This window comes from Phasianus colchicus, chromosome 9 (assembly GCF_987193195.1).
Source record: "Phasianus colchicus chromosome 9, bPhaCol1.hap1.1, whole genome shotgun sequence".
Taxonomy (NCBI): domain Eukaryota; kingdom Metazoa; phylum Chordata; class Aves; order Galliformes; family Phasianidae; genus Phasianus; species Phasianus colchicus.
The window spans coordinates 10,539,025-10,565,475 of NC_143444.1; the positions used below are offsets into that span (position 1 = coordinate 10,539,025).

At 36.1% G+C, this 26,451-nt stretch overlaps 1 long non-coding RNA gene across 1 annotated transcript in view; it reads left to right on the forward strand.

Moving 5' to 3' along the window:
• Window positions 1-26,451, forward strand: part of LOC149916815 (uncharacterized) — a 113,990-nt gene that overhangs the window by 34,887 nt on the left and 52,652 nt on the right. The window contains exon 2 of the long non-coding RNA XR_016468947.1: window positions 16,151-16,294. This is a non-coding gene — a long non-coding RNA (uncharacterized LOC149916815). The remainder of the gene's footprint in view (window positions 1-16,150; window positions 16,295-26,451) is intronic.

A 26,451-nucleotide genomic window follows, 5' to 3' on the forward strand; every position in this document is an offset into this window, starting at 1 on the left:
GATAAATGTGCCTGTGACAGTGAAAGCTGATGGCATTAATGGTGATTGCATTACCAGTACAGAACTGTGTGCTTTCATGTGCAAATTAAAAATGTGTTGGCTTGGCCTGAATACACTCTGTTTGGTCCAGCTTTCAGAGCACGTTTACACCTGCTGAGGAAGATATCTGTAACAAGCAAAATGGCAGAGGTCTTCTGCTTAACTTTGGCAATACAAAGAAACAAATGCCACAACATTAATTCTTTGGTAATGTAAGGAGAATTTTCTGATATTTTCTGATAAGTCCTTTTTTTAATTTTTCGATATAAGTAAACATGTTTTCACTGCAGACATAAATGTAAGGGTTTGGGCTTCTGATGCAGTTTAATGATTTGACAATGGTATCTGATTTTTGTCAAGAAAGAAAAAGACAAAATCCAGAACTACTTTCACCTGTTAGAAACTTTTTATAAATTTCAAATTAGGACATTGTTATATCTAATTTATATTTCTGCCTGCTTTTGTTCATGTGTTTTTGATTATGGGTGAATATATTGTAGGTTCTAAATTTAAAAGAAAAAAATGGTTTTGATTTTCCTGTAACAAAATTTAGTGCTGAAGTTCAGCTTCTATGATTTTCCTTGGCCCGCCCTTCATTTTTCAGCTTTCTGTCTCTGTCTGTCAAAAGATGCTTGCAGTTGAAAACTTCTGTTCTAGTACTCAGCTCGATTCAGTGCTTGTGCATTAGAAGTTGAACACCAGTTGTCAAAGACACACGGGTCAGTGAGTGTTACAACATGTCTGAAAGTAGGTAGTGTGTATCCCTCATGGATTAGTCTGTGTGCTGCCAATGATGGGTACCATTTCTAGAGTAAATAGTAAATACTAATTAAAAAAAATCTGGGTAACTGATAATACAGCATCTTTCACTTGAAACACAAGCACTTTGAGTACAGAATTCTGGATCTTTTGGGAAGACGTGGTGGATTGTATATAGGGAGGAAAGGTTTTCATACTCATGGCACTGCATACTTCCCTTCTGTCCTTTGCTTTCCTCAGCCTTGACCCATCTGCTCATGTATTTCTTCATAGCACAATTAGCATTTACTTTGTGTACAGTTGCTATTAATTTTGTTTTTCTGGTGAATTTACATAGGAAAAGTGCACTTTGGGAGACTCTACCCTTGACTAGAATGTAAATCTTCCTTTGGAGGAAAGAGTATTGACTGATGCAGAGGAATTTATGCAGAGGTGGTTGTGGTTCTTGTAGCTGTTATTTTGTCTGGATAGCTTGTGCAGCAAAACTCAAGTATATATGTTGAATAAATATGTAGATAAAGTAAAGGGAGGTTAGCATACAGAACAGTAAATACCTGATAAGTTTTACTGTGCACAAGAATTGTTCCTTCTGGTGTTAATACAGTTATGCTGATAATACATGTAGCTAAAGCTTGTTTTCAATTTTATTCTGATCAATGTTATTAAGCTATGGAGTGTTACTTCAGTCTTTAATGTCTCTTAGCAATTAGAGTTTATCTTCATAGAGTGAAATCTAGCAGTTACGTTTTCTGTAAACTTTGTTTTCTCTGTGAAGGTGTTGGACTGCAGCTTCTCTTGATCCATGTAGTAGCAAAAGATCTCAAATCTAAGTCTGAAGAGTCACTTTTATGCAAGTTTGAGCTGAGTCCCAGCTAATAGTGATTGAAGTAAGGTGTTCTCAGATAGCTTCCTGTTAACCTGGGGCCTGCAGACAGTACATGCGTGCTGCTGCTTTGTCAGCCCTTGCTAGGGGCCTTACTTGTGACCTTCAAATCCCCATTTCTAAAAAGGCTTAGGAATATGTCTGATCACCAACTTGTGAGATTGTTAACTCTGTGAGACTTTTCACCTTATTAAGGAGGTTATTTGTATGCTTAAGATTTGCCATTTTTGTCAAGATCTTTTGCTTAAGTTCTTGACATTTAAAAGAAGTAAAGTAAACCCAGAGATAGAGATAATGGCTACGAATGACTTATGGAGGACATATGGATACTAAAAAGAGCACCATCAAATGATTTGGCAAAATAAAAAGTAGAAAACCTTGTAATATTATAAAGTGTTACTTGTAGGAAAGAAATTTCTTGGACATCCAGGAATTTTTTTTTTGATTTTTAAAATTAATCGTTCATTGAAAAAAGACAGATTCACTTGATCTGTCCTTCAGTTTGACTCTCATTAATTTTATGGGCAATAAAAAAAACCTCTTCAGTTAATGCTTGCTATTATTTCTCTGTGTAGGGCATCTGAACGTAAATTTCTGCAATTAGAAATGCCATGACAAGCTTAATTCTTGTGCTTCGGTGATTCTTCAAGGTGCAGAAAAACTTCAGCTCTATAAACCAAATTTGCAGCCTTTGGAATTGAGCCCATTTATTGTCAAACATCTCTGGATAACCTGGAACCTCTTAAGAAAAGAAGTGAATGATCTGTCTTGTTTCGTGAAGTAATGACTAGGTAAAATTTAGAACAGGAACAATTCTAAGGATTTCAATGCAATTTTTATCCTTGATTGTAGTTCAGTTTTAGAAAACTGGTCAGAACTCTGAAAGATATAACCTCCTAATACAAGATTGCCTTGTAGTAAAACAAAAAGTCCTGCAGGACTTCTTGCAAAGCTTGAACTGGTTCGATATGTTACTTCTGTGGGTTATGTATTTTTTAAGCTTGCCTAATGAGTAGAAATGTAGGTTGTGAATGTATATATTATTTATGTATTTATATTAAAAAAAAAAAAATACAAATACAGAGCAGTAGCAAAGACTTGGGTTCTTTCTTTCCATTCTGCTCTATTTACCTTCTGTCTCCTCTTTCATGAAAAATAATGTAATTAGATGATGAGAATTACTTATGCTACCAGCTGTGGCTGTGACAATTTGGTGTTACTTGGTTGACAGAAGGTTGGCCAAAATGAGGCTCTATTTTCAATAGGCTTGCTTAGAGACATACTTGCGTGTGTTATTCTTTGAATAGACATTGACTTTTAGGAGGTTGAATATAGATTTGGAAATCTCAGCCATAGCAGTCATCCAGAGTTTTGTAACCAGTGTTGGAAGCTGTGATTGCCTTCTGAGTTCATACTGTCTCACGATTTCCACTTAATACAATTTTCTACTCCATAAAAAGGAATAAAATGTTTTTCTGAATGCCTATACTTAATATAAAAAGAAATGAAAAGTGTTCTTTGACTATTAGATAGCTGAAGCATTCATGAAATCAACACAAAGCCTTTCTTTGTATCCTTTCAGCTGTAGCAGTTGCAGTTAATTGCTTACACTTTTCCCAGAGGTGCATTGGCAGAAACACTCATTATGGTGGTGCATCAGCATTGGAGTGTGCTGAAATGTTTTCTTATATGCTGGTTAAAAAAAGAAAATAATAGGATTTTAAAGAAAAAATATGTTGCTGCTAACTAGATACGGCAGATGTGGAAACATAAAACCTTGTAGGTAAGTTAAATATTTGGCTTCAGGATTTCTATGAGAATATTATTATAGAAAAGGTAAAAAGGAATTTAATCACAGTTTAGTGAGGACTATGAAAAGTAATTCAGAAACAATTCTGGATGGTGAAGATGCAGAAATATGAACAAGTTTATGATAAATAGGAATTGTTATGTTAGTTTTCAGATGAAAGAGGTTACTTCAGATATAAGCAGATAAAGGCCAGTGCCCTGTACAAAGAACTTATAAATACTTAAAGACATAACATTACTTGGTTTCTGCTATCAATATAGGTGGAGCTACACTACTCTGTGATGTGTTATAGAATCATAGAATGGTCTGGGTTGAAAAGGCCCATAATGATCACTTAGTTTCAACCCCCCTGCTACGTGGAGGGTCGCTAATCACAATGGTGATTATACCTGGGAAGGAAGTTTGTGTTGAGTTTGTGTAAAATATATAATATAAACTGAATACCAGCACTGTGTCGTATAATGACACAGCATTTTATTACTTAATGCTCAGTATTTCATTATTTGTGATCGTTTAATATTCAGCAATGTATGTCATCAGATCTCAAAAATAAAGTTCAAGGCAATATTAACAATACAGGATTGCCTCCACTGAAAAGTACTTCCCCTTAAAGTCAACAAAATGGTCACACAATTTCAACATCTCCTTGTCCTGGGTTAAATTCTTCCCTTGAAGCATAATATAAAATAGAACGGATAGAAATATTATAATTATACTTACAAATGACACATGCTTTGCAGACTGTCTGTTTATTTAACCGATCTCAATGTCAATGTTCTTTTAAATATTATGAATTTAAAATTGTAGTAGGTTAAGGACAGGTGAAGAAAGAGGCAAGTACAGCCCAACAACTGCTGTGATAGAGTTTTCAAACTGTTTGCTTAATGCTTGAAACTTAGATTGAGTAAAGAGAAGTCTACTCTAAATGTATGACATCAGCTAAAAAGACTTTTGACATAAGTGACTGTTGAGAATTAGGCAGTGTCCAGATCAGTTACTCAGACTGCCACAGCAGGCTGGGATGAAGCTGCCTGTTCATTTGTTCAGGTAACCACTGATTTCCTTGTGTCTTTTCAGAAATTTATTTAGTATGAAATTTTATATCGTGGATATGGTACTCCAACGATGTAACTATACACAAGATGTATTTTCTTATGTGTATTTACTATCAATTAATGTGTTTGAGAATCGTATTTGGTTATGAATAGTCAACATAAATATGCAGTCACTGCTGTTAGGGGTTGTAGTTAGGGATATTGTTAGTAGTTGACTGATGCTATGAACTCAAATAGAAATATGGAAGTGTAATTAAAAAAGAGAAACTGTACCATCCGCTTGATACACGTGCAAGCATGCAGAGTGATTGTGTGTATTCTATATTAAGTTGCTTTCCTGGTTATATGAAGACTTGATCATTATGCATTGAAAAACAGTGCAGTGAGATGGAAGCATGTTAAGCTTCCTGAGCTTTCTGGCAGTGAATGCATTTGCTCCTGTCCTGCCTCAGGAGACCAGAAATTCAACTGCAGTGTCACTAAATACGGTGCTCCTGTTTTTCTGGTGCTGCTGCTCACTGCACTGGGCTAAGAATGGAAAGGGTCTGCTGTCATTTCAAATAATCATTTTAGACATCCAAACTTTAGCTCCCTTGTGCTCAGCGTCTGCAAGTGTATCTCCTCACCATGTGTTTCTCCTCATCTTAAAAAACCTTGTGCCCTGATGTAGGGTTTCCCCATTCTGGTAGCAACTGCATCAGAGTCTGATGGACCTGCCTCTTTTGCTCCCTCCTGTGCCAGCAATTGCAAGGAGTACAGTCAGTGAGTGATGGGCAGAATTAGTACCCTGTGCATCTTTGCAGTGATACAAGAATTCAGCGATGTGGACTGTGACAGAACATAGTTATACTCAGAGAAGTCATTGTATAAGTGTGTGACCTATATCTGTGAAAAGTTCTGATATCCTCTCTTTTTTCCTCACTTCTGGTTTGACCTTGAAAGTACTTTCTATTATTCAGTGTACTCAAAAATAGATTCCTCTTGGTCAGGTGTGGTTGTGGCAGAGCTCCTTGTTTCTGTTCAGTGATTCACTAAAGAATCCCTTGGATTTGATGTGGAAAAGCAGAAGAGCTAGTGAAGTATTCACTGGTCTGAAGTATTCAGCATGATGGATCAAATGAAGAGATGGTAGATTACAATCTTTATAAGGTTTTTGTCTTACTTTACAGGCTTAAGGGATAGCGTGTTGTTTAAAATGTTCTGAGGCCTTGATAGCAAGCCCCATAACACAGGGCAGGTAAATGTGAAACGTTTTTAAATATAACAGATGAGAAGTGCTTGGGTATTTACTTTTTATTATTATTATTTGAAGCATTGAAAATGAGAGGAAAAAAACATACAAACGCCATATTACAGGCCAGCTTCAAGAGGCAAGTTTTCTTCGAGTGTGCCTTGGGTTCTAATCTAGATGGGCTCCCCTCGACAAAAACGGTTTGAATAACTTCATTTTATCCATAAACTGGCAAGAAAAAGGCCTCCAAAAATAGCTGTGAATTTGAATTAAGTAGAAAATGCCCCAAACTTTTTCTGTTCTGCTGCTTGCTATTTCAATTCCAGTTTGTGTATTCTGAATTTCAGATTTGGCCACAGAACCAAAATCGTGAATCTTCTGCTGAGAGCTGGAAGCTTAATTTAGCTACCGCAAATTGCTGTTCAAAATTCATGATGTTTCTTGTTCATACTGCTAGGCTATTTTATTTTGAAGTTTACAGAAAAGTGATTGAAATCCCTAAAATTCTAGTTCCAAACATCTCACTTCTTTAAGCACATGGCCTTTGGTGTTAGATTACAGCCATCTGAATAATTTTGCTATGGAAACAAGATTGTGTTTTAAGAATCTTGAGAAGAGCATCACGCAAATATTTGAGCAAGAGAATGGATGTGATCTTCAGCAACTTTTTTTCAGTATTGTTCTATTTTGGTCCTAGAGAGTGTGTGGATTGTCATTTGCTTCTTTGAGTGCTAGAGCCTCCTGTCACGGATGTGTCAGTCCACATTGCATTCAGCAGCTCCAGTGGAACAGTGCTGCAGTAATGACTGTACATTAAGTTGTTTTCAGAAAATGTTCTGAAACCTAATGTGATTGTGTGTAAAATTCAGATTGTTAGTGTTCTTATGAGAAGAACCTGATTTTTGAAGTGGTGTTGCTCAGTTTTGTTTTTAATTGCTATTGACACTGTGTAATGTTTCCCTTCTCTAAGTGCTATAAGCAGGCTTCAGTCCTTTATTTTACTTCCTTTGTTCTACAGTGAACAATTAAACTTGCATAATAAGAAGAACATGTAAATTTTGGGTCCCCTGTGCCTTTTTTGGCACTGACTGGGCATCCTTCCCCTGAAATCTCTTCCTTTTCCTCCTCTCCTAAAAAAAAAAAAAAAAAAAAGCCTAATGATATTTGTTTTTTATTGGATTTTAATTGGATGTCCTTGAAATGTCAAAATACCATTGTTTAATCCACAAATGGAAGTTTATGCTCTTGAAACTAGTAACCAAATTCCTACTGATAGCTGAAATGTTTTGAATAGGGAATAAGAAGGGAAGGAGAAAGTGTTTTAACAGATCATAAGATGACTGAGACAGAAGTTTATTATCTATTCAGCCGGGGTACTTTCACAAAGAAAGAAGTGCAATTGTATAAAGAGTTGGTGAGAATGTCATGGGGTACTATGACTGTCTCTGGTTGCTCAAGATCAAGGCATACGAATTCAAAGAAGATTGAGTGTAAAGTGCTATTCCTGTGAGGTTAAGAGACAAATATGCAGCAGGGAAGATGGGGGAATGAAAAATGACAAAGAGAAGGGAGGTTTGGAGTGCTGATGCATCACCTAAGTGTGAATTGGGTTGTGCCTGTTCTTTGTGAAAATTAAAAGTGGGAACCTCTTGAAAAAAATGCATTGTTACATGAGATCTTTGAAGTGTGTGTGTGTGACTTGAATAGTATAACCATAACAGTGTAAAATATTCACATTAAATTTTCTGCTAATGAACCTCTGAAGTGACTTCATCTTTTGCAGATGTTTTTATACCTTTATATATTTTCATGTTTTGAATAAGTAGCCTTTGACATACTCATTTAATCATGAACTGCTTAATTTTGTTCACTTGCTATTTTACTGTATTGGATTGGTACTTAAGTAATATACTGTAGCTTCCACTAGCTTGGTAGTGTTCTCAATAGCAGTAGAATATAGCCAATATTTAAAATTATTTAAATCACGTATTTCTAATGTGAGATTATATCATCTAGAGGTACACTGAAAATGTGAATTATATCTTACTGCATTAATTACTACTTTATATTGGCGAAGCTTAACTGGATGCAAACAGAACAGAATAGAATTGTAAACAAGGTCAGACTATGAAACAATGTGAAAATCATTAATTTCCAGAGGAAAAAAGGAAGATGGCTTGTTATTCTCCTATAACATATTATTTAAAGGAAATTATTATTATGGAGCTGTGTTTCTTAAAAGGAATTTATGAATCAGAATACCCTAAACATGCAGAAGAATTGTTCCATTATATTTAAATATCAAGTCATCTAGATATCTATGCAGGTACCTGAAGATACCATTCAGTTTTCTTGCTGTCAAATGTCAAGACAGCTACTCTTGTTGTTTCCTTTTACACTTACTTTGACCTATTATTGTCCTTTATAGGTTTATTCCATTCTCAACATTTTAAGAAGCAGTTACATCTGCCTGAGCAGAGCTGGTTTCTCCAAGGAATCTGGCGATCTGTCTTGCTCCGATTTATAGGAGGGAAAAGAAGTTCTTTTTAATATATGTATACCCGGCGTGAGATTAAGAAACAACGGTTCAAATGTTGGTCCAACCAGTTTATTAGAGATCTCAATCAGGGAGATGGGGAAAGGGAGGATGGACACTATTATAAATTAGGTGATGGTAAAGGGAAGGAGGGTGATTAAAAAAAAAAAAAAAAAAAAAAAGATAGGAAAGAAGAAACAAAGAGGAAGCGAGAGGGAGATTGTCACCACTATGGATCCAGCATGATTCGTTGTTCAGTCATTGATCTTCAGTAGTGGTGGGTCATCAGGCATTGTTGTTCTATTGATGACGATGGTGACCACGGTGATGATGGCCACTTTTAAATGGTAGTACCAACTTATTTATAAGTCCAAAGTGGTAGAGTCAGCTCTCTTTGGAGTGGCATCTTCTAGCTCTGGGATCTCAGCAGAAACTCCTTAGTTCCCATCTTCTGGGCCGTGCCAGCAGATAAGAGGGAGCAGGGATGCCCACCTGCATCCTGTTTTTCACAGGACATGATGGTATCATTCCCCAGTTTTCCCATACCAAGCTGGAGCTGTTTAGTTATAGGCCAGATCTTCTGCCAGTAAATACTCCTGAGCACTCTCTTCCAGAGGCAAGCAGGAAGGAACAGTCAAGTAAGTAACTTCCCTACAGTCAGACATTATGGCAAGAAGAGCAGAAATGAGATGTCGCTATACCATGCACAGAGCTATGTGAAATGTATTCAAATATTATGCCCAATAGAGAATAGTGATCACTTAATTTTTTTTTTTTTTTTTAAAGATTTGTAATTGCATATTGTTTTTTTACTATTTTATTTCTGTTAAATCATTTATATTTATTCTCATCTAGCCATATTCCTTTATTGGTCTTCCTTTTAAGTAGCTACAAACAAGTTGTTTACTTCTGATAAAGGAGAGAATGAAAACAGCATGAAATTCAGAAAATATAACTTCAATAAAATTTGTGAACTTCTTTCTCTTAGCTAGAGGGGCTAACTAAAAGTATTGCAGTTCTTTGACTCTAATTGCAGTCCTGATAAGTTTTAACAGCGTTTTGCTGAGCCTTTTTATTTTTATTTGCTGTTTTTTGACTGTGAACTATGGCAGTGTTTGTATTTCACAGAGTACTTTAGGCTGATATACTGGGGTTTGTGCTGAAGTAGCTGTTAGTTTGGATCATTGTGGTTCAAGATCTGCCTGTAAGAAGATAATGTGGAAGAGTATATAAATAACTGCCTCTATATACATTATATGCGCGTTTCTGTGTTAGTGTGTGCATATATAGGTATATAATCATCTTTATCATAATGAAATTGAAATAAATTGTGAATGCCTTTTCTTGGAAGACAAATTTGTTATGGGAATGCATAGTACATATCCTAAAATCAATATAAGAGTGTTAGAAACTGATTTAAGTGCATTTCCGTTTTGGGGAAAAGCAAAGATTTGTTTGCCAGTTAGAGAGGGCAGAAGCTTATTACAATTGGTTCCTCAGATATATATGCAGTAGTAGTCCAAGTATCTCCATGACAATATTGACCATATCTGCACATCTCAATTCCAACTGATTTACATGCTTTGTATTTAGAATAATCTGTCAAGCTGACGCTGAGTGAAAGTTGTAAATGGATGACTTGGTGTGTGTATGAGGTGTTCATCTGTGTCGAAGATATTGACCTAAGTATTTTTTAGATCAGGGAACTTTCTATTCATATCACCTAACACACCTACTAAAGTTGATAACTAGAGGAACTTCAGTGCTGCAGCAAAAAAAAAAAAAGTCTTCTCATCTACAGGCTGCATCATATAAATTTGCAAGATTTTTCTTACAAATGAACTGAATATCAGTATAGAGTTGTCATGCATATCTCTTTCCTCTCAAAAGGAAAAGAATGACGTAAAGCTTTGTTCATTCTGTGAAAATGAAGTCATGGTAAATGGACTCTTGTGGTCACTATGGCACTTGTAACTTCTCTGTTTTGAGGTGTTAAAATTGAGCTCCAGGAAAAGGAGGAGGTGGAGAACACGAATCAGAAGTGAGAAATGATGTTCAGTGTTTTAAAAGAATGGGATAGTGGGGTGTCCTCATATGGTTGTTTATGGGTTTATGGCCAGGAACTCAGCATAATTTCACAGGTTGATGCCACGGTCCCATATTTTGATCTTCTCAGTTGTCTCATACAGGTTAAGGTATTGTAATGAGTCCTATTGAAAACTAACAGACTTGCTGATGAATTAATGTTATCAAATCCTGTTTTCATCCTTTTTTTTTTTTTTTCTTCAATTGATGTGAGTTTTGGTTGGAGAACTTCTAACGAAGTGAGCAAGAAAAGTTTAGGTTCTTGAGTAAAAAAAAGAATTTCAGTTTAATATCCTCTAGGCAATAATGATCATATTTTCAATGTTGATAATGAAAAGTATATGTGCTCCAAATAGAAGTTAAAGCTTGAGAATTTCGTTACCAGTACCACTGTGTAAATGTGTGTAAACTGACAGATAATGCAGTGCCGTTCATGGGAGTTAATGTAGTTAACTGTTGTGCTGGAAACCTTAAACCCAGAAGAGCATTGTAGTACCTTTCTAATCATTCCTTTCACTCGTGCTTTAGCTTGTCTACTAACTGTTCCTTGGTGATGGATGAAGTTGCAGCAAAAAATGGCTTTTAAATGAATGAGAAAAAATAGGATTTGAAAAAATAAAGGATCAGTTGCTGAATATCCTTCTCAGCTGTCCTTTGTTAGTCTGCATGCCTTTTAGACAGGGTGCCAGTGCAGAAATAATTTTATAATCCCTATTCTTAATTGATCCAAAGTAAGGGAAATTGAGGTAGATAAGGGAACTTGCCCAGTGATTACATGAAACAAATTTATTCAAGATGCTGGTTATCTGTTTACAGGATGTTGAACAGTAAATCCTGCTTAGTTTGTTTATGAAAAAGAAAATGTTTTGTAAGAAAACTGTTCATGAGATCCCAGAAGCTCCATAAAGCCTGTGGGATAATATAACCTGAAAGAAAATGAAGTACTTCAGTGTTCAAGTTGTTATATAGCTAAGAAAGTACTTCTGTCGTTTGTGTACACCCAAATTGTGATTTTCTTAATCAAGACCTTGCTGCTCTAAGCTGTGTTATTCTTAGAAGCAGTGTTTCCAGGAAGAGAAGAAGGGAAGGTTGAACATGCTCATCACCAGTGCTTGCCTGTTTTTTGTTTTAGGAAGGAAAGTTCTGAGAATACCAACATCAAATGAGCAGAAGTTTACTTAGCTGAGATACGAGAAAAGTGGAATGAATACTTTTGTCCTGCTGTGAATGTCTGTTTTCTTTTTATATGTTGCCGTTTTTATAAACAAAAAAACAGCAAAACAAGCACAAGAAACCTAAACAACTAAATAAACAAACAAACCAAAACCAACCCAAACCAGCCAAACAAAAGCCCTATCTTCTATGTAACTGTGAGGAAATACAAGCTGCAGCGAACTTGTTAAACCTTTTACTCTGTCTGGCTGTGGATGTGTGAGACAGTTACCATCTCTGTATGTCTTCTGCAGAGATGGTTGTGGGCTGCTGCATGTAGCTGCTATTAACTGTGTGAAAGGAATTGGAGTACTGAGGGTTAACTACACTTTCCTCGTTTGCAAAGATATTCTCTGCTCCATCTCCTGCATTTAAGCTATTAAGAGGTTAGTTTTATATTGATTATCAGTATTTTTATGTTTTGTTGCACTGTGTCTGTATTATATGTACTCTATATTTTTTTTTGCCCAGAATTAAGACTGGTAAATGTTATGACCTGAGTATGTTTTGTCCTTCAGTTGCTGTCATTCATCCTTTCTCATTTCCCTTTCTAATGAATCTAAAACAGTTGAAACTACCTCTTTCTTCATTGGTTGACATAGAAATCTCCTCAAACTCTGTTAAAGTGATTAGGAAAGTAGCTGCAGCCTTTTGGTTATGTATGTGAACATCTTACTTATCTCTTGGTCTCTGCTTTTTCTCTGATTTCTCTTTTACCAACTGATGAAACAGCTGAGAAATGTGTGTTCCCAAGCTGAGTGATTTGCCACCCACAAATCCACGACTGCTTGAATTTGATCTGTTTTCTGTGATGCAGGCACAGAAGTGGTGTTCTTATATGTTGTAATGGAGATCTTAGGGACATTTCTAGGAAGAAAATCAAAAGGCTTTCCACAATTTTCCTGAAGCAAGAAGTGCTGTCTTTTTAGGAGGTTCTCAGACTTGGTAATTTTCTTAAATGCCAAAATAAGCAATAAATGTTAAGTGGGATTTACTCAAAACAGTTGAAGTCCATCAGTTGCAGAATAACCTACAGTGAGGAATGCTGGGTATACCTGACTTGAAAATAACTCTGGAATTGCTGTATTTTTCAGCTTTTCAAAGAAATGCATTCAATTTTCTGTTGGAAATGACATGGAATATTAGCTGATGCTTTAATGTTATGAAAGAAACATTCACGTCTCTGGTTTAAAAGGGTTTCAAGTGTTGTAGGTTTTGTCCATTAACTGAACAGTCAGTGACTGTACCCATGCTTTCATGCTCTGATAAGTCCAGTTATTAATTGGCATGCTCACATAATATTAACATAATAGCTTAGTCATTGAAGTGCTTCTGGTTAATTAAATTGTGAGAAAATGCATGTTTTCATATGCTTTCAATGCAGCACGTTGTCCTTATGTGCATCTGCAGTCACTCATTTAGATATCTAAGTATGCAGCATTTTCCAAAGAAGAATCAAGACTCTTAAAACATAAAATAGTGAAAGAGGGTGCATTTTTAATGTCAGAAGTATAGATCACATTTCTGCGTTTTAGTTGATTTTTAATATTTGATATTTTAGGGTGATTATTCATCACGTTATCATCGTGTTTGTGGTACACTGAATTTTAACACAGTATTTTTAATCTGAATGCATTGGTTTTGGCAAGGTTTTTTTTTAATTTATTTTCAGTATATATAGAGATCTTCCTTGCTGCTTTGATTTAAGAAAAAAAAATAAAAATCAGGTAGGAGCAAGAAATGAGCTTGGAGTAGTTTGAAGGGTTTTTTTTTTTCCATTTCATAGAATGCTGTTTACACCCTATGCTGTTTTCTTCTTATATTTAGTTGATGAAAGGAATGATCTGAAAGCAGTTTTACCTCTGTTCCACGTTTGTTCCTGGCATGAAGCACCAAAGGAGGAGATAAGGGCATGAGGTGAAAAGCTAGAGATTGTACTGGGATGGCTCAGATATGGAATGGCAATTGCCTGGAGTGTAAAGTAAACATAAAATAAATGAAAATAATCATTTTCACTGGGAAGGAGGAGCTTCTCAGGGGAGTATTAAGTGACTTCAGAGTGAATGAGTTTGTGGTGGTATTTCTCATGTAAACCAAATACTGCTGTCTTCGAAAATAGGGTTTTGTAGTCTGTTTCACCTATTCTCTAACAATACTTAGGAATTTTAAATAAATTCTTTAAAATGCCTTTCAGATATAATATTTTTTAATTTCCCGATGGCAGGTCGACAACTTAAGGTATTGTGCAATATTAGCATAGACTTAGAAAAACCTTGATTGTACAATAAAGCAGAGAGAAATTCCCTTGGATGATTTTATTTAACTCGTCTGCATTATTAAAGATATCCAAAGCAAGGTGCTTAGATTGCAGAAATAATGCAAATGTTGCCCCCCTTACTTGTCCTGTACTTTTTCCTTTCATTTTTTCCTTTCTTTAACTTCAGTGTATGTGCCGTTAGTATCAAGCAGTACAGTTCTTTCAGATGTATGAAGCGAAATTGTTGAAATTGTTCTTCTGTATCACTCAGTATGGATGGAAGTAATTGGAATAGGATTTTTCAAATGAGTAAGGGTTGCAGAACTGAGCAATTTTCTAATCCTGAATCAAAATTGAGTGCTTATTTTTTTTTAATGTTCATTTAGATTTAGCTATGTGCAAATAAGACCAAAGCTTGGAAACACAAAACCAGAGACAAGTGTTAGACTATCTCTGCCCCTTCTGTGTCTGTGAGGTAGCATCATTCAGAGGTTTACACTTAATATCAGTTGTGGTGTCTCGCTCCGATTTATAGGAGGGCGACGAGGTTCTTTTAATATCCGTATACCTGGTGTGAGATTAGGAAACAACAGTTCATATGTTAGTCCAACCAGTTTATTATAAGTCCTAATTAGGGAGACGGGGAAGGGAAGGAGGGCGATAGAAAAGACAGGAAAAAAAGCAAGAATGCTGTAAAGCAGGGATAGTCACCACCAGGATCCAGCAGCGGTCCCGCTGCACGACGTTCCGAAGGTCTGAGGCAGAAGCAGCAGGGGGGAGAGCAGCAGCGTGGCCGGGCTTGGGCAGCAACAGGTAGCAGGAGGCAGTCGCAGAGCTAAGCCGGGGGGAAGCAGCAGGACTCAGCAGGCCCAGGAGAGTCCATCAGCATGCAGGCATTCCGTAGTGAGGAATCTGATGGCAGAAAACCTATCCTCATGGTTTTCGATTCCTCTTTTATCCTACTTCTTCACCTGCTTACGTGACATCCCTGGGCGCTTGAGCAGGAGTCCTGAGAGTGCTTCCTGAGATGGCCATCTTCCTTGAGATAAGCCCACACAAAAGACCGCTTCACAGCTATTAAGCTGCAGCTTATCTCTCTCTCGTTGCCCCCTGGCCTCGTCCACCTGTGACCCTCAGACAAAAGATTTCGCAATCCTTGCCCAGGCCTTGTCCATCAAACTTCTCCAGACAGAAGATCTCTCAACCCTGACCAGGACTTGCCTGAACTTGTTCGTCTCTGTCCTCAGCAAGCTTTGAGACAATGATGATGCAAAATAATAATCTCTTACACGTGGTAAATTCAAGTTTGGATTGGATATTATAGGTAAGGGAGATGTGTATGTCCTATTGCGAGTACGTAAACACAACTGAAAACGCAACATTCTGCAGTCATTTCTTATGCCCTTGTTAAGCTGATGCTCACTGAACATCCAGAAAATTATTCCTATGGCTGTATTTGATAGAGACTTTCAAAGGCCTCAGTTTGTGGACTGAAATAAGTAAATTTTTATTAGCTGGCTGTTCTGAAAAATGTTACCTGTTTTCTTAGGCATGATTTCATATTGCTGTCAAATCTGCTCATATGTATCATAATTTAATGTACGGAAAATAATTATGTTTGTGACAGGCAGTCTACATGTTTTTCTTCACATTTTTCCTTTTGACTTCTTGAGTGATGGTTCTAATTTCTTGGTTGTAAAAACTTAGTGATACATATACAAAAAAGGCAACATCAGAAATATATTTTATTCTAACAGTTCTGCAAACGAAATAGTTTTCTAGTATAAATATGCTGGGAATATTATTTTTACTTCTAATTTGCAAAATAATGCAAAATCATTCTGCGGGATCTGATTTCTATGCAGGCTACAGAAACCTTCCGTCTAGTTATCTGCAGATTTATTATTTAATACTGATCTTACTGCTTCTAACAGAAAAATGAGCCTAGAAAAAAGATGTGATCTTGAACAGAAGTAGAATGAGAACACTCAAGAACAAAGTAGAACTGAAAATAAAATAGCACTGCATTTTAGCCTCCATTACACTACTACCTATCTTACTTACAACTTGGAAAAAAAACAACCTGTAATGTGCAGACATTAGGCTTGTTTGCCTGACCTTCATGGGAATAATCTGTTCATGCTGATTTATCTGTGGCTAACAAAATGAGTAAAAACAAAACAGAAAAACCAACAAACAAGAAGAATTCCAACTTAACAGGAGCAAGCAGAAAATACATATTTTATCCTTCCAGTCTTTATTAACTGCATCCATTTTTTATAGGTATGGAGAGATGCAGCTTTAGAAGATGCTATTCACAAGAAAAAAAAACATATTTGTATGAAGTTTGCTCTAGTCACAAAGTGAAGGAGCTGAACACAAATGGCAACAGTAACCTCTCAAGACACTTTTGGCTGAAGTCTACATGTGAGTCATATTGAGTTTTATTTATTTATTTATCTATCCAAAACTCAAATGCATCATTTATAACTATACCTGATGAGACGTAGCAGGGAGAAAAAAATAGATGTCTGTAGAGCCACAGATTTTATTTATTTATTTATTTATTTTTACAAAAGCTTAGCAGTTATGATGGGGAAGGAGGTAATCGCAAAATTTGATCAGGATTCATGTTAGTCCGTTTTCTGGAAAGTCTTTGTCTCCACGATCCATAGCCTCAGGATAGCTGTAAGTAAATAAGTAATGTGTAAATATAATATAAATAAATAACTACCATACAAGTAAATATGTTGTGCATATTTACACTGATAAGCAAGAGAAAGAGAGATTCTTTTCCGAGAGAGCTTCAAGGAAAAACTTGTAGGACCGAGGATCTCATTCTCAGCAATAAAAATGTGAGAATTTTGTTGCTCCTTGGTAATGTCAATGAGGGAGAAAGCAATTGCTTGATTTTAATTTTCTGATGCTCATATGGACAAAGCTCTTTAAAAATGCCAAAGCTGCAGATAATGTAAAAGCTCCAAATCTTACTGCCAGGTAATTAATATCTGCTGTTGATTTATATGCAAGGTACACTTATTAGCTACAGAGTTGAGTTGCTTATCCTGTCATTGTGTAGTCTACATTGAAAAAAATGAGAAATCCTGTAAAAGGTCTTTTATTGAGTTTATAGGTCTTGGCAATAAATAATTTTATTGGACAATTGGACAGTTACGATGAGCATAGGTTAGCTTACCAATTTTCATTCCCAGAGAAAGGCTCTGATTACACAATTCTTTCTGTCTGTTGTATCATTGGAATATCGAACTGCCAATTGGCTCACTTTCAAAACCCATCTCATTTACAACGCCAGTGCTCTGGGACTGTGCTTCCTGCTTAGATCTCTGCTAGCTCTCTGTCAGGCTCACGCATCTGAAGTAGAAATCTCATGCATCTTTTCTGGTGCTGACTGTGATAAGAGACCATTATGGAAGATGACAGAGTTATATGATTTTCATGGTTGTGAAATGCTTAGTTTCAGTCAGCCTATTTAACAGTCTCTTTGTTTTTTTTCTAGAGATCTATATCTTTTTATTTGAAACTTGAGAATAAGTAGTTGAAGCTGTTTAGACTGTAAGAGACAAATGTGAGAAATGTGAAGAGCAGGTCAAAATAGGTGTATGCTCTTCACTTAGTTTCAGTTATGCTTTGGTTTAGAGGATTTTCTCAAGATTTTTTTTTTTTTTTTACTGCAAAAGTCTATGTTTGGAGAGCTGGAAAGAGCTTACAGCATTCCTACTAACCATACTTTAACCATTGAAAATACATGATCTGAACTATAGCACAAGTTTTGTTTGGAAATGTCTTGACCCAGTTTAGAGGAAGGCAAAGAAAAGGTGTACTGAAAAGAGTAGTGACCTTTTATGTGAGGGGGAAGACAAGGCTCAAGCTGTTCTTTGGCAAGCCAGCAGAAAGGCCAATCTTAATGCTGCAGTTGGCTGCCAGTGTATTCACCTAAATATGATTTATACTTTGTGATAATATAATTAATGCTAAATGGTTGAGAAAGGAAACATTTTGTGCTGTGTGCAGCTGTGATCTGAAATCACAAGTTTTTTCATCTTTCCATTACTTAAATAGTTTCGTTACACCAAAAGTTTGGCTCACAGTTGGCTCTCTACTTAAGAAATTAGATACTATTCATTATAATCAAGATGAAAGACTCTAAGTCTCCAGCTGACTTCTTAGAATAAATTTGGAGGCTAGACTGAGTTCTGGGCTCACTAATATATATAGCAAGTCTGGTTCTTAAGCAGCAAACTGGAAGGTGACTGTTGATGTTGTTTGCACGCGCAGCTTACACGTAAGCTAGTAGCAGTCTTCCCATTTGAGACCCTTATTACTTTCTAAAAGGTGATGACTAGGTTATATTCTGCTCCATGGTGAGGAATTTTTGAGACAATACAAATGTAAATAGTAGTCATAATGTTACTCAGTTAGATAAATAGTGTCTACTCTGCATTGGTGATCCTACATTTCAGCTGATTATGACTCAGTGTGCAGATCTCAGAAGCAAATCAACTGAACTATTTGTATTTAGGTAGAAAAAAGAAGTGTTCATTTGCTGTGTATAGATGAACAGGATGGATTATCTTGTGAATCCTATTAATTTTATCCTTAAAAAAATTCAAAACTGGATTTCAGTAAGCACATATTATAGGTATTTAACTAGCTTAAGGGATCTGGTAAATGAGAAATAAACTACCTTTTTCATCCTTTGAAGAAATTGTGAGTATATCACAAGCATAAAGACTAACAGAGTGCTGATGTTTGTGCCAAAATGTTTGTCTGAGCCAAGTATAGCTCAAACTTGTAATGAAAGCTTTCCAAGCTCCCCAACGTGTTCCTTTGCATACCTATTTGATGTTTTTCTGGCTCGACTTCATTTTTGCATGTAAGAATTCTGTGCTGTCTTCAGAATCAGCAATATTGGAAAGGTAAGTCTAATGCTTACAAAGCTAGTTAAATGTATGCTCAAGTATACACTCTTCTAAAATAGAAACTCAGAGGTTTACCAGCTGAATGTGAAAGAGCTGTTAAATCTCCAAAAGCAATGGCTCCTATTTATTTCCCTGGAAACTACAACGGATGCAAAGAACACAGTAAAACTATTAGAGTGAATTCTTAGCTGCAAAACACTCTTTTTCAACACAGTCACTGCCATTAGCTGTGCGTTTTCACCAGTGAAAGTAGTAAATGAAAGCAAAGCAAGTTCACCACTTGCTTCTAAATTTGCACCAGCAGAGGTAACACACTGTTGGCACTGCTAAAACGCACCACCCATCACTTCACAGCTGCTGTTTGGTATCCATAAAATGTTCAGCAGACATTAGTGAATGTCAATAGGTGCGATTTATGCTGCATGGAGGAATTCTGTGACACACCTTTGCTTCATACTCACTGGAATGTCCGGTCCCATTCTGTCGGTCTGCCCCTCTGCTGCCATTTCTCACACAGCAACAAACTGTGGCAGAATATTTGCAGGAAGATTCAGCCTCTATTGCCAACTCTTGCCATCGTGGGCCAAAATAATAAAAGAGGAGGGATTACATTCAGAGCAGCCTTCATGTTTCTCCCTTTTACTTCCACAGGATAAAAAATTGCTTGAACACATTGTGGTACTTTTTAATTCAAAACACCCCATCCCTTTTTTAAAGGAACAACTTAACAAAGAAAAGAACTTCATAACTAATTAGGAAGATAAATTTATTCTTCTAGTATTTGATTCTCTTCTTCACATGCATAAATTGCAAGGCACAGGGCTCAGTCTGAGCCATGAAGTCTTGGCATCTCTGAAGTTACTGGGAGTTTTGCCATTGAACAATGAGATCAAGATTTCAACCAGAGCATTCTAGCAGGCAAAAATCATGCCTGGGTGCTCCCTGTACAAAGCCAAAATCCTATCAGAGGACAGAATAGCATGCTATGAATCCTGAAATGTAGTGATTTTCAGAATATGGCACTGAAAAAATTACGAATTATTAATTTCTTGAAGAACTGCTTTTCATATGGAGAATGCACAGAAAATTCCTCTTACAGGAAGATAGTTGCTTAGGAAGGTGTGTATATATATATGTATAAATTGGAAGAACTGTTCTCTTAATAACTTTTAATGCTTTATAAATAGATCAGTTTTGTGTTATGTATCATGCTGACTGCTTGAGAGTTAACACTGATGATAGTGATGCTGCTGTGTAACTACTATGCTTTTTCTCAGTTTAACTCGGAAATGACTTTAATTGTATTTCACGTAATTTCTCCTTATTTTTCTTTAATATTCTGTAGCTTTTTTTTGCCTTTTTTTTTTCCAACTTCAATTTGAGAAGATACCTTTGAGGAAACTTATCTCCTAATAATGCTGTGAATAATAATAAAGATTTTTATCTCTGATCTATGTGGCAGACAGATGTTTGAAGAACTTCTTCGGGTACCGTCTAAGTTGTTGAATTGTTCTGCTATGGGTAGTGTGCATCTTAGAATGATTTGACTGCAGACTTGGGCTTGAGCTGCTGAGTATGAAACATTTAGTATGACCTTGCTGTATTGTCTTTGTACCTGTTGTTAATATTTGAAAGAGAAGTAAAAGGGAAGTTACTATTGAGGATGCTGATGCAAATCTTACACTTCGCAAAATGTAGTTCTGTAGGCAAGTCTTGTCACGTTACTTTCACTAACCTAAGTAAGTTCTGGCTAAGAAAGCTCTGGCTAAATTATGAAACTTAGTATTTAACAATCTTGGTCATCTTTTTCGATCTTTGGACTTCATTTACAAGGTGAATGAATTGGGGCTCCCGTTAATTGCTTATACCTCAAAATTTGTGATGGAAATTTGATGTTTTCTGACTTTTTTTTTCCTATTTATAATATTACAGAAATTGACTTAATATCATAGTGAGATTCAAGTGGGAAGTCCTTGATGTAAATGATCTGTCTAGAACCGCAGCTATTTGTAAACCTCAGTGATCCTTGCCTTGTTTACATAAACAAGGCAAATATGACTTGGGGGGAGGAGGGAGGGAATAAGTGATTTGGATTTGCACCTCCCTTATGCCTGCAGCAGCATAATATTTGTCACTCTTCATTGTGTCATGTTCCATTTCTTCCTGTTACCTGTTAAGTATTGTCATCAGTGTTTCCTGATTGTTTCCTTTTTTTGGATAATAATATAGGCAGACAGTTGATCTGGAAAGATGAAGCATACACAACCTCAGTAAATACTTGGCTGGTTTGCTACTGACTGATGTGAACTTGCTCACAGGACAAGTCTCATTCACTTCTCCCTTTCGCCACTACTTCTAGGATTCTGCTGTTCACTTTTTGAGTTTAGATCAGTACAGTAAATCAGTTACTATACAATCCTAAAACCATAGGGCTCAAACTGTTTTGTACAACCCACAAGATATTGAAACAGATGAGAACAGGAAGGAGAAAAACTAACAGCTTATTATATATTGCGCTTTTAATTGAATGTTTAAAAACAAAGCTACTGAAGTGAGTATTTTACGTTTAGTTATGAGATTAAACTTCAGAAGTCAACAGAAGAAAGACTTCCTCTTTCAGTATTAATAAGTGATTATTTATTTTCTGGCATTTGCAAAGAAACAAAGTTTTAGTCAAAATCCTCTTAGCTGAAAAGAATGAGAGGAATTGCAGATCTGAATCTTAATACTGCAGTTCAAAACCACATCTTTCATATAATAGTGAAACAGTTCTTTTTTACTTACGAGGAATTTGTGGAGCTTCTCCGTTCCACTCAATCCAAACTCAGAACAACTGAAAAAATATGTGAAAAAATCAAGAAAAAAAAAGAGGAAGAGTTTTTGTATGCAGCATAGTGTAAAAATCCCTACATTTTATGTAATTAGGTACTGTAACACCTATTGACTTTAGACTTGGATTATTTAGAAGGACTTTTGAATAGTTAAACATAAATTAAAAAATAGCTAATTGATAACAAACCTCACAGCATAGAGATTTAGTCTGGAAAGCTCAGCTCATGATTATTTATTTTGTGAGGTGCCAAAGCTTTCTGTAATTATCTTCTTGATTTCTGAAATAGTTCAGTGCATGTATTTCCTGTTATTGATTTCTATTCTTAATTTGAAGGATGACTCAAAATAATTTGAAGAGCTTTTGATTAATTGCAGTCTATTTGTGATATCCATTATGTATAAATAGACTGTCTTATTCCTCTATAGCTTTTCTTGAGATATGAAAAATGCCAATGAAGTGAAATGGAATTAAATTTCCTTATTTAATAGTGTTTAATGTAATCATAAAAAAATCCATGCAGGGTGATTGATTTATAGAAGTAAATTTGTTTGCCTGCAACTCTTATCTCCTATAACTACTTCAAAACCACCTGTAGTAAAGATTTGGGAATCAACACCATGATAAGAACATGTAGTTTTTGAAACACTGGGTGTTGAAGCCTAAAACTAGGATTTTCAGGTGTAGAAATTCAGCGTAGCTCTAATGACAGTAACAAATTTTCTGCTTCTGCTGAAGATTAAACCGGTATGCTGGAAGGTATATTATGTTTTGGATGCAAGTGTGTTTTTCCTACTGGAATCAATAATCTGTTAAAGTACACACAAGATCAAAATTAGACCTAATTTTGTACTTGAAGATATTCAGGTTAGGACAAGAGATTTTGATGCTATTTAATTTGCTTAGTGCAACTGAAGAAAATATCATGCGTCTGACACAGCGTGAGAGTTGGCTCCAATAGGAGGTGGGTCTACCATGGAGAAAACAGGGCCCTTCTAAGAGTAGTCCCAGAGTAATTGTTGTGGCTTTGACTTCTGTTAACATTATCATGTTGAGAGTTTCAAAATGATCACTGCAGGATCTACAGGATCCTTCTTTCTTTTATTTACCAATGCTGTGTATGTCAGTTATGCAAAATAGTTATTTATCATAAGATCTGGGACGCTGTTGGTGAGCTCCAAAACTTAATGGACACCAGTAAGGTGATGTCTGCTTCAAAAATGGTATTTTATTACTCTGTTCTGCAAATTGCTCTCATGGCACTGCACTCTGTACAGAGACTTCTGTATATTTTGACAGTCAGGAACACAATATTTTGATGGTTTACTGAATATGTAAATAATACTAAAGATATTTGATATAAGTTTTTATTGTTTGAACTCCTTCCCATCTAAGAATGTGGCAGATATAGTTTATCTTTTAGTATTAGAAATCAAGTGTTTCATGAGAACTGATAAACTGATAGTTATGAGCAGTGTGGATAGTTGTCTTTTTTTTTTTTTTTGCATAACACAGCTTCTGAAAGCAGCTTGTATGAATATTGTCTTTTATAGATGGCTGGATCTAGTAATAGCAAAGTATTGAATGCATTTGAAAAGTAAGTAGTTGAATAACAGTACTGTAACTCAGATTCCTTTCCCCGTCAAATTTATGTGTAGTAGTGAAATAATTTTATTATCCACTAGGCTTTGTTTAGAATACATTAAGTTGTTAATTTTTAGGAATTACTAATTCTAAATGTGTGATTCATAAGTGATTTTATACAATCTGCATCTGGTGGTATTCTCTTTCTATGTAATATGATTTAAAGCTACAGAGGACTTGCTTTGTAGAAATCTTAGTAATGCAATATGGAGTCCAGTATGGAATTCAGTACAGTAAAATGAAATCAGTAAGGGCTATGCACAGGTTTTGTCAGTGCTACAGACACGTTATAGTTTGGCAGCTTTATGAAGTTGTGATACAAAGTACAATGAGGCCCTCTTGAGCTGGAACCACTAAGCCAAAAACCAAAGCATGAGAGAGAATTGTGGAAGTTTGCAGTCTGTGAGATCAGAAATAAGCAACTGGCTCCTAGTATCATACTTAGTTTTTTAAAATGTGTTTGAATCCTGAGAGTTTTTTTTTTGTTTGTTTGTTTGTTTTTTGTATAGAAGCACTGTACCAAAGCAGATGAAGATGCTGTAAACTGGAGGGTTTGCTGTTATTTTACACTAAGTTGCAACATTTTCTTGGGCTTCTGTCAGTCCTAAAGAATATGGCACCCTCAATCTGAGACTGTATCAGAGGAATTGATGGTGTTAGTCTTCAAGGTAGAGAGAGGTGGACTTAGGCATCTCCTTGGCAAGGGAAGCCAGAAATGAAGTAAGCATCTCATCTCCACTGTGGTGTTTCTGGGGCTTATGTAGGCTTCTATGTGGACCAAAACCAGTTCTGTTTTTTCCAGGTGAGTGTAACCTGCTGGGTGCCATCCATTCTAGTTTATTCAGGCAGGTGTGAAGTATCTATGTGCTGCCTGTTAATTGTCTTACTTCACTCAGTAGTTGCAGACTGAACGTTGCCATATATGTTTTGTACACAATTTTGTACAGCTACAGACATTCATCACAAAATACTTTGCTTTGTCACCTTAACCAAAGGCTTAAAATATGGTTTAAGTACATGGCAAAGAGAGTAAAGTGACAGGTGGAACTTTTACAGAGGGGAGACCCTCTTCCTCAACGCTGTTACAGGGTGAAGCCTGTATGAAAGCACCACTCAGATGGTTGAGACCTTGGCTTGTAACTCTCTAGTTCTTAGGTGAGCTAGGAAAGCAAAGCACAGAAAACTGTTAGAGAAGGGGCTTACCTGAAAGCTCTGCCCTACATCTGTCTTGTTGCAATGTTTTGGATACGTGTGGGAAAGAGACAAAGAAGCACAGGTGAACTTGTAACAACTCTGCGTACTTTGTGCCAGATTGGGGAAGGAAGTCAAAACCTAGTAGTAGCATGCAGATTGATCAAAACCTTGCAGTAACCAACTGCAGATTGATCCCCAGTCACGGGCAGGAAAATCAAAGAGACTGATCTGCAACAGTGTGACTGGGAAAGCCATGGGCATATGCCAGCCTCCTAAGCCAGAAGACCTAAACCCTGACATATGCTGCAGGTGGATGAGCCAGCAAGGGAAGCACAGGGCATGGAGCTGGGCCTCCAGAGGTCCAAAATGTGCAGAGCAGTCATCAGTGTCCAGTTCCTGTTGCTCTTGGTCAATGGTATGCTGAATGGAAGGGGCAGAGAGTGTAGTTGGTGCAGAAATGATGCATGTGTGAAATCTTAAATGAGAATTCACTCTCTATTTCACACCTGTTTTGATTATTTTGTCATTATTGATAATAAAGAAATACCACCAGTACAGCACTAATTTTTATAGTAGTGCTTGATTCAACTCTGTGGAATTGCTTGTTGTATACTTCTAAATAGATACACTATTGGTATGACAATGTTATTCATAACTTTGAATAACATTTTAAGCCAGATACTCATCCAGATGACCTTAAAAAGTGAATTATTCTGTGATTTTTTTGTACAATTTTGTCTTTGGTAGATGTTCATTCAAACTTATGGTACAAATAAATAATGCAAATAATAGACCTAATGGAAAGCATTTGCTTTATGAAGACCATTGAGGAAAAAAAGGATGTTAACTGAAATGACTATGCATTTAGGAATTAATTTTTACTTTTTTCTTTTTTCCTTTTTTTTTTTTTTTTGGACACACTTTAGTGAACCTATTATGTGGACGGTAGCTGCTTTAATAACTGTAAAAGGCTCAGGCTAAGCTGTGTTAGAGGCACTTGGGAGATTCTCTTTTACTTCAAAGACTCGATTTTCTGTTTTTAAAGAAAAGGAAAAAAATAAAACAAGAAAAATAATATGCTACTTGGTCTTCAGTTTTATACTCATTAACCAAGAGTGAATCCCTCCCAAAGCAATTTATAAAGGATAATGAACCAAATTAATTTATCATCAAGATACTTCAACTTGTGTTCTCAATTGTGTTCAGTCTCATAAAATTGCATCATTATTTATTTCTAATTTTAATTCTTAAGCTAAATTGTTTACCAGAAGGAGTTTTTACTGTGTCTCTCTCCAACAACAATCTATTAAGCACAGAGTAAACAACGACAATAAATCAAAAGCAAATTGTGATGACTGCTGACTTAGTGAACTTGTTGTTTCTTCATGTAGCTTGTTAATGCAAGGCAGGCACTCAGTTATTTGCAGCTTCTTATATGTCACTAAAACACTGCAGCTCACTGTAAAACTCAGAGGGGAGGAACATAACATGGAGCACTTGTATGTGGTAGAACCTGCTTCAACGTGACTCCTTCACATGAGTTGTAATAAAATAAAATCTCTTAAATTAGTTTGAGCAGATTGAGTAGAGGACAAAACCAGTTTTGTGATGACACAATGGGTTCTAAAATGGCTATGGAAATTCATAGGGGCGGGTCAGCTTCTGTTTCTCTTCTTGTTCCCTGTTAAGGCAAATACCTTTTTTAAATCCAGCTATTTCTGTGACTGCACCTTAGCACTGCTGTTGTCATTGCCTAACTGCAAATTCAAGCATAGTAAATTCTTTTCACTCTGCATTTGACTAAGTAACGCTGTCAAGGAATATATAGACTGCTTTTTTCAATCTATTGCTATTGTGTGATTATGTATATCAGATATTAAACTTAAGCCAGAATGAGCTAAGTTGCTCTGCTAAGGAAAATTTTTGGATATGCAATAGCAACTGTACAGCTTTTCTGCTCTGCTAAGTGGTATATA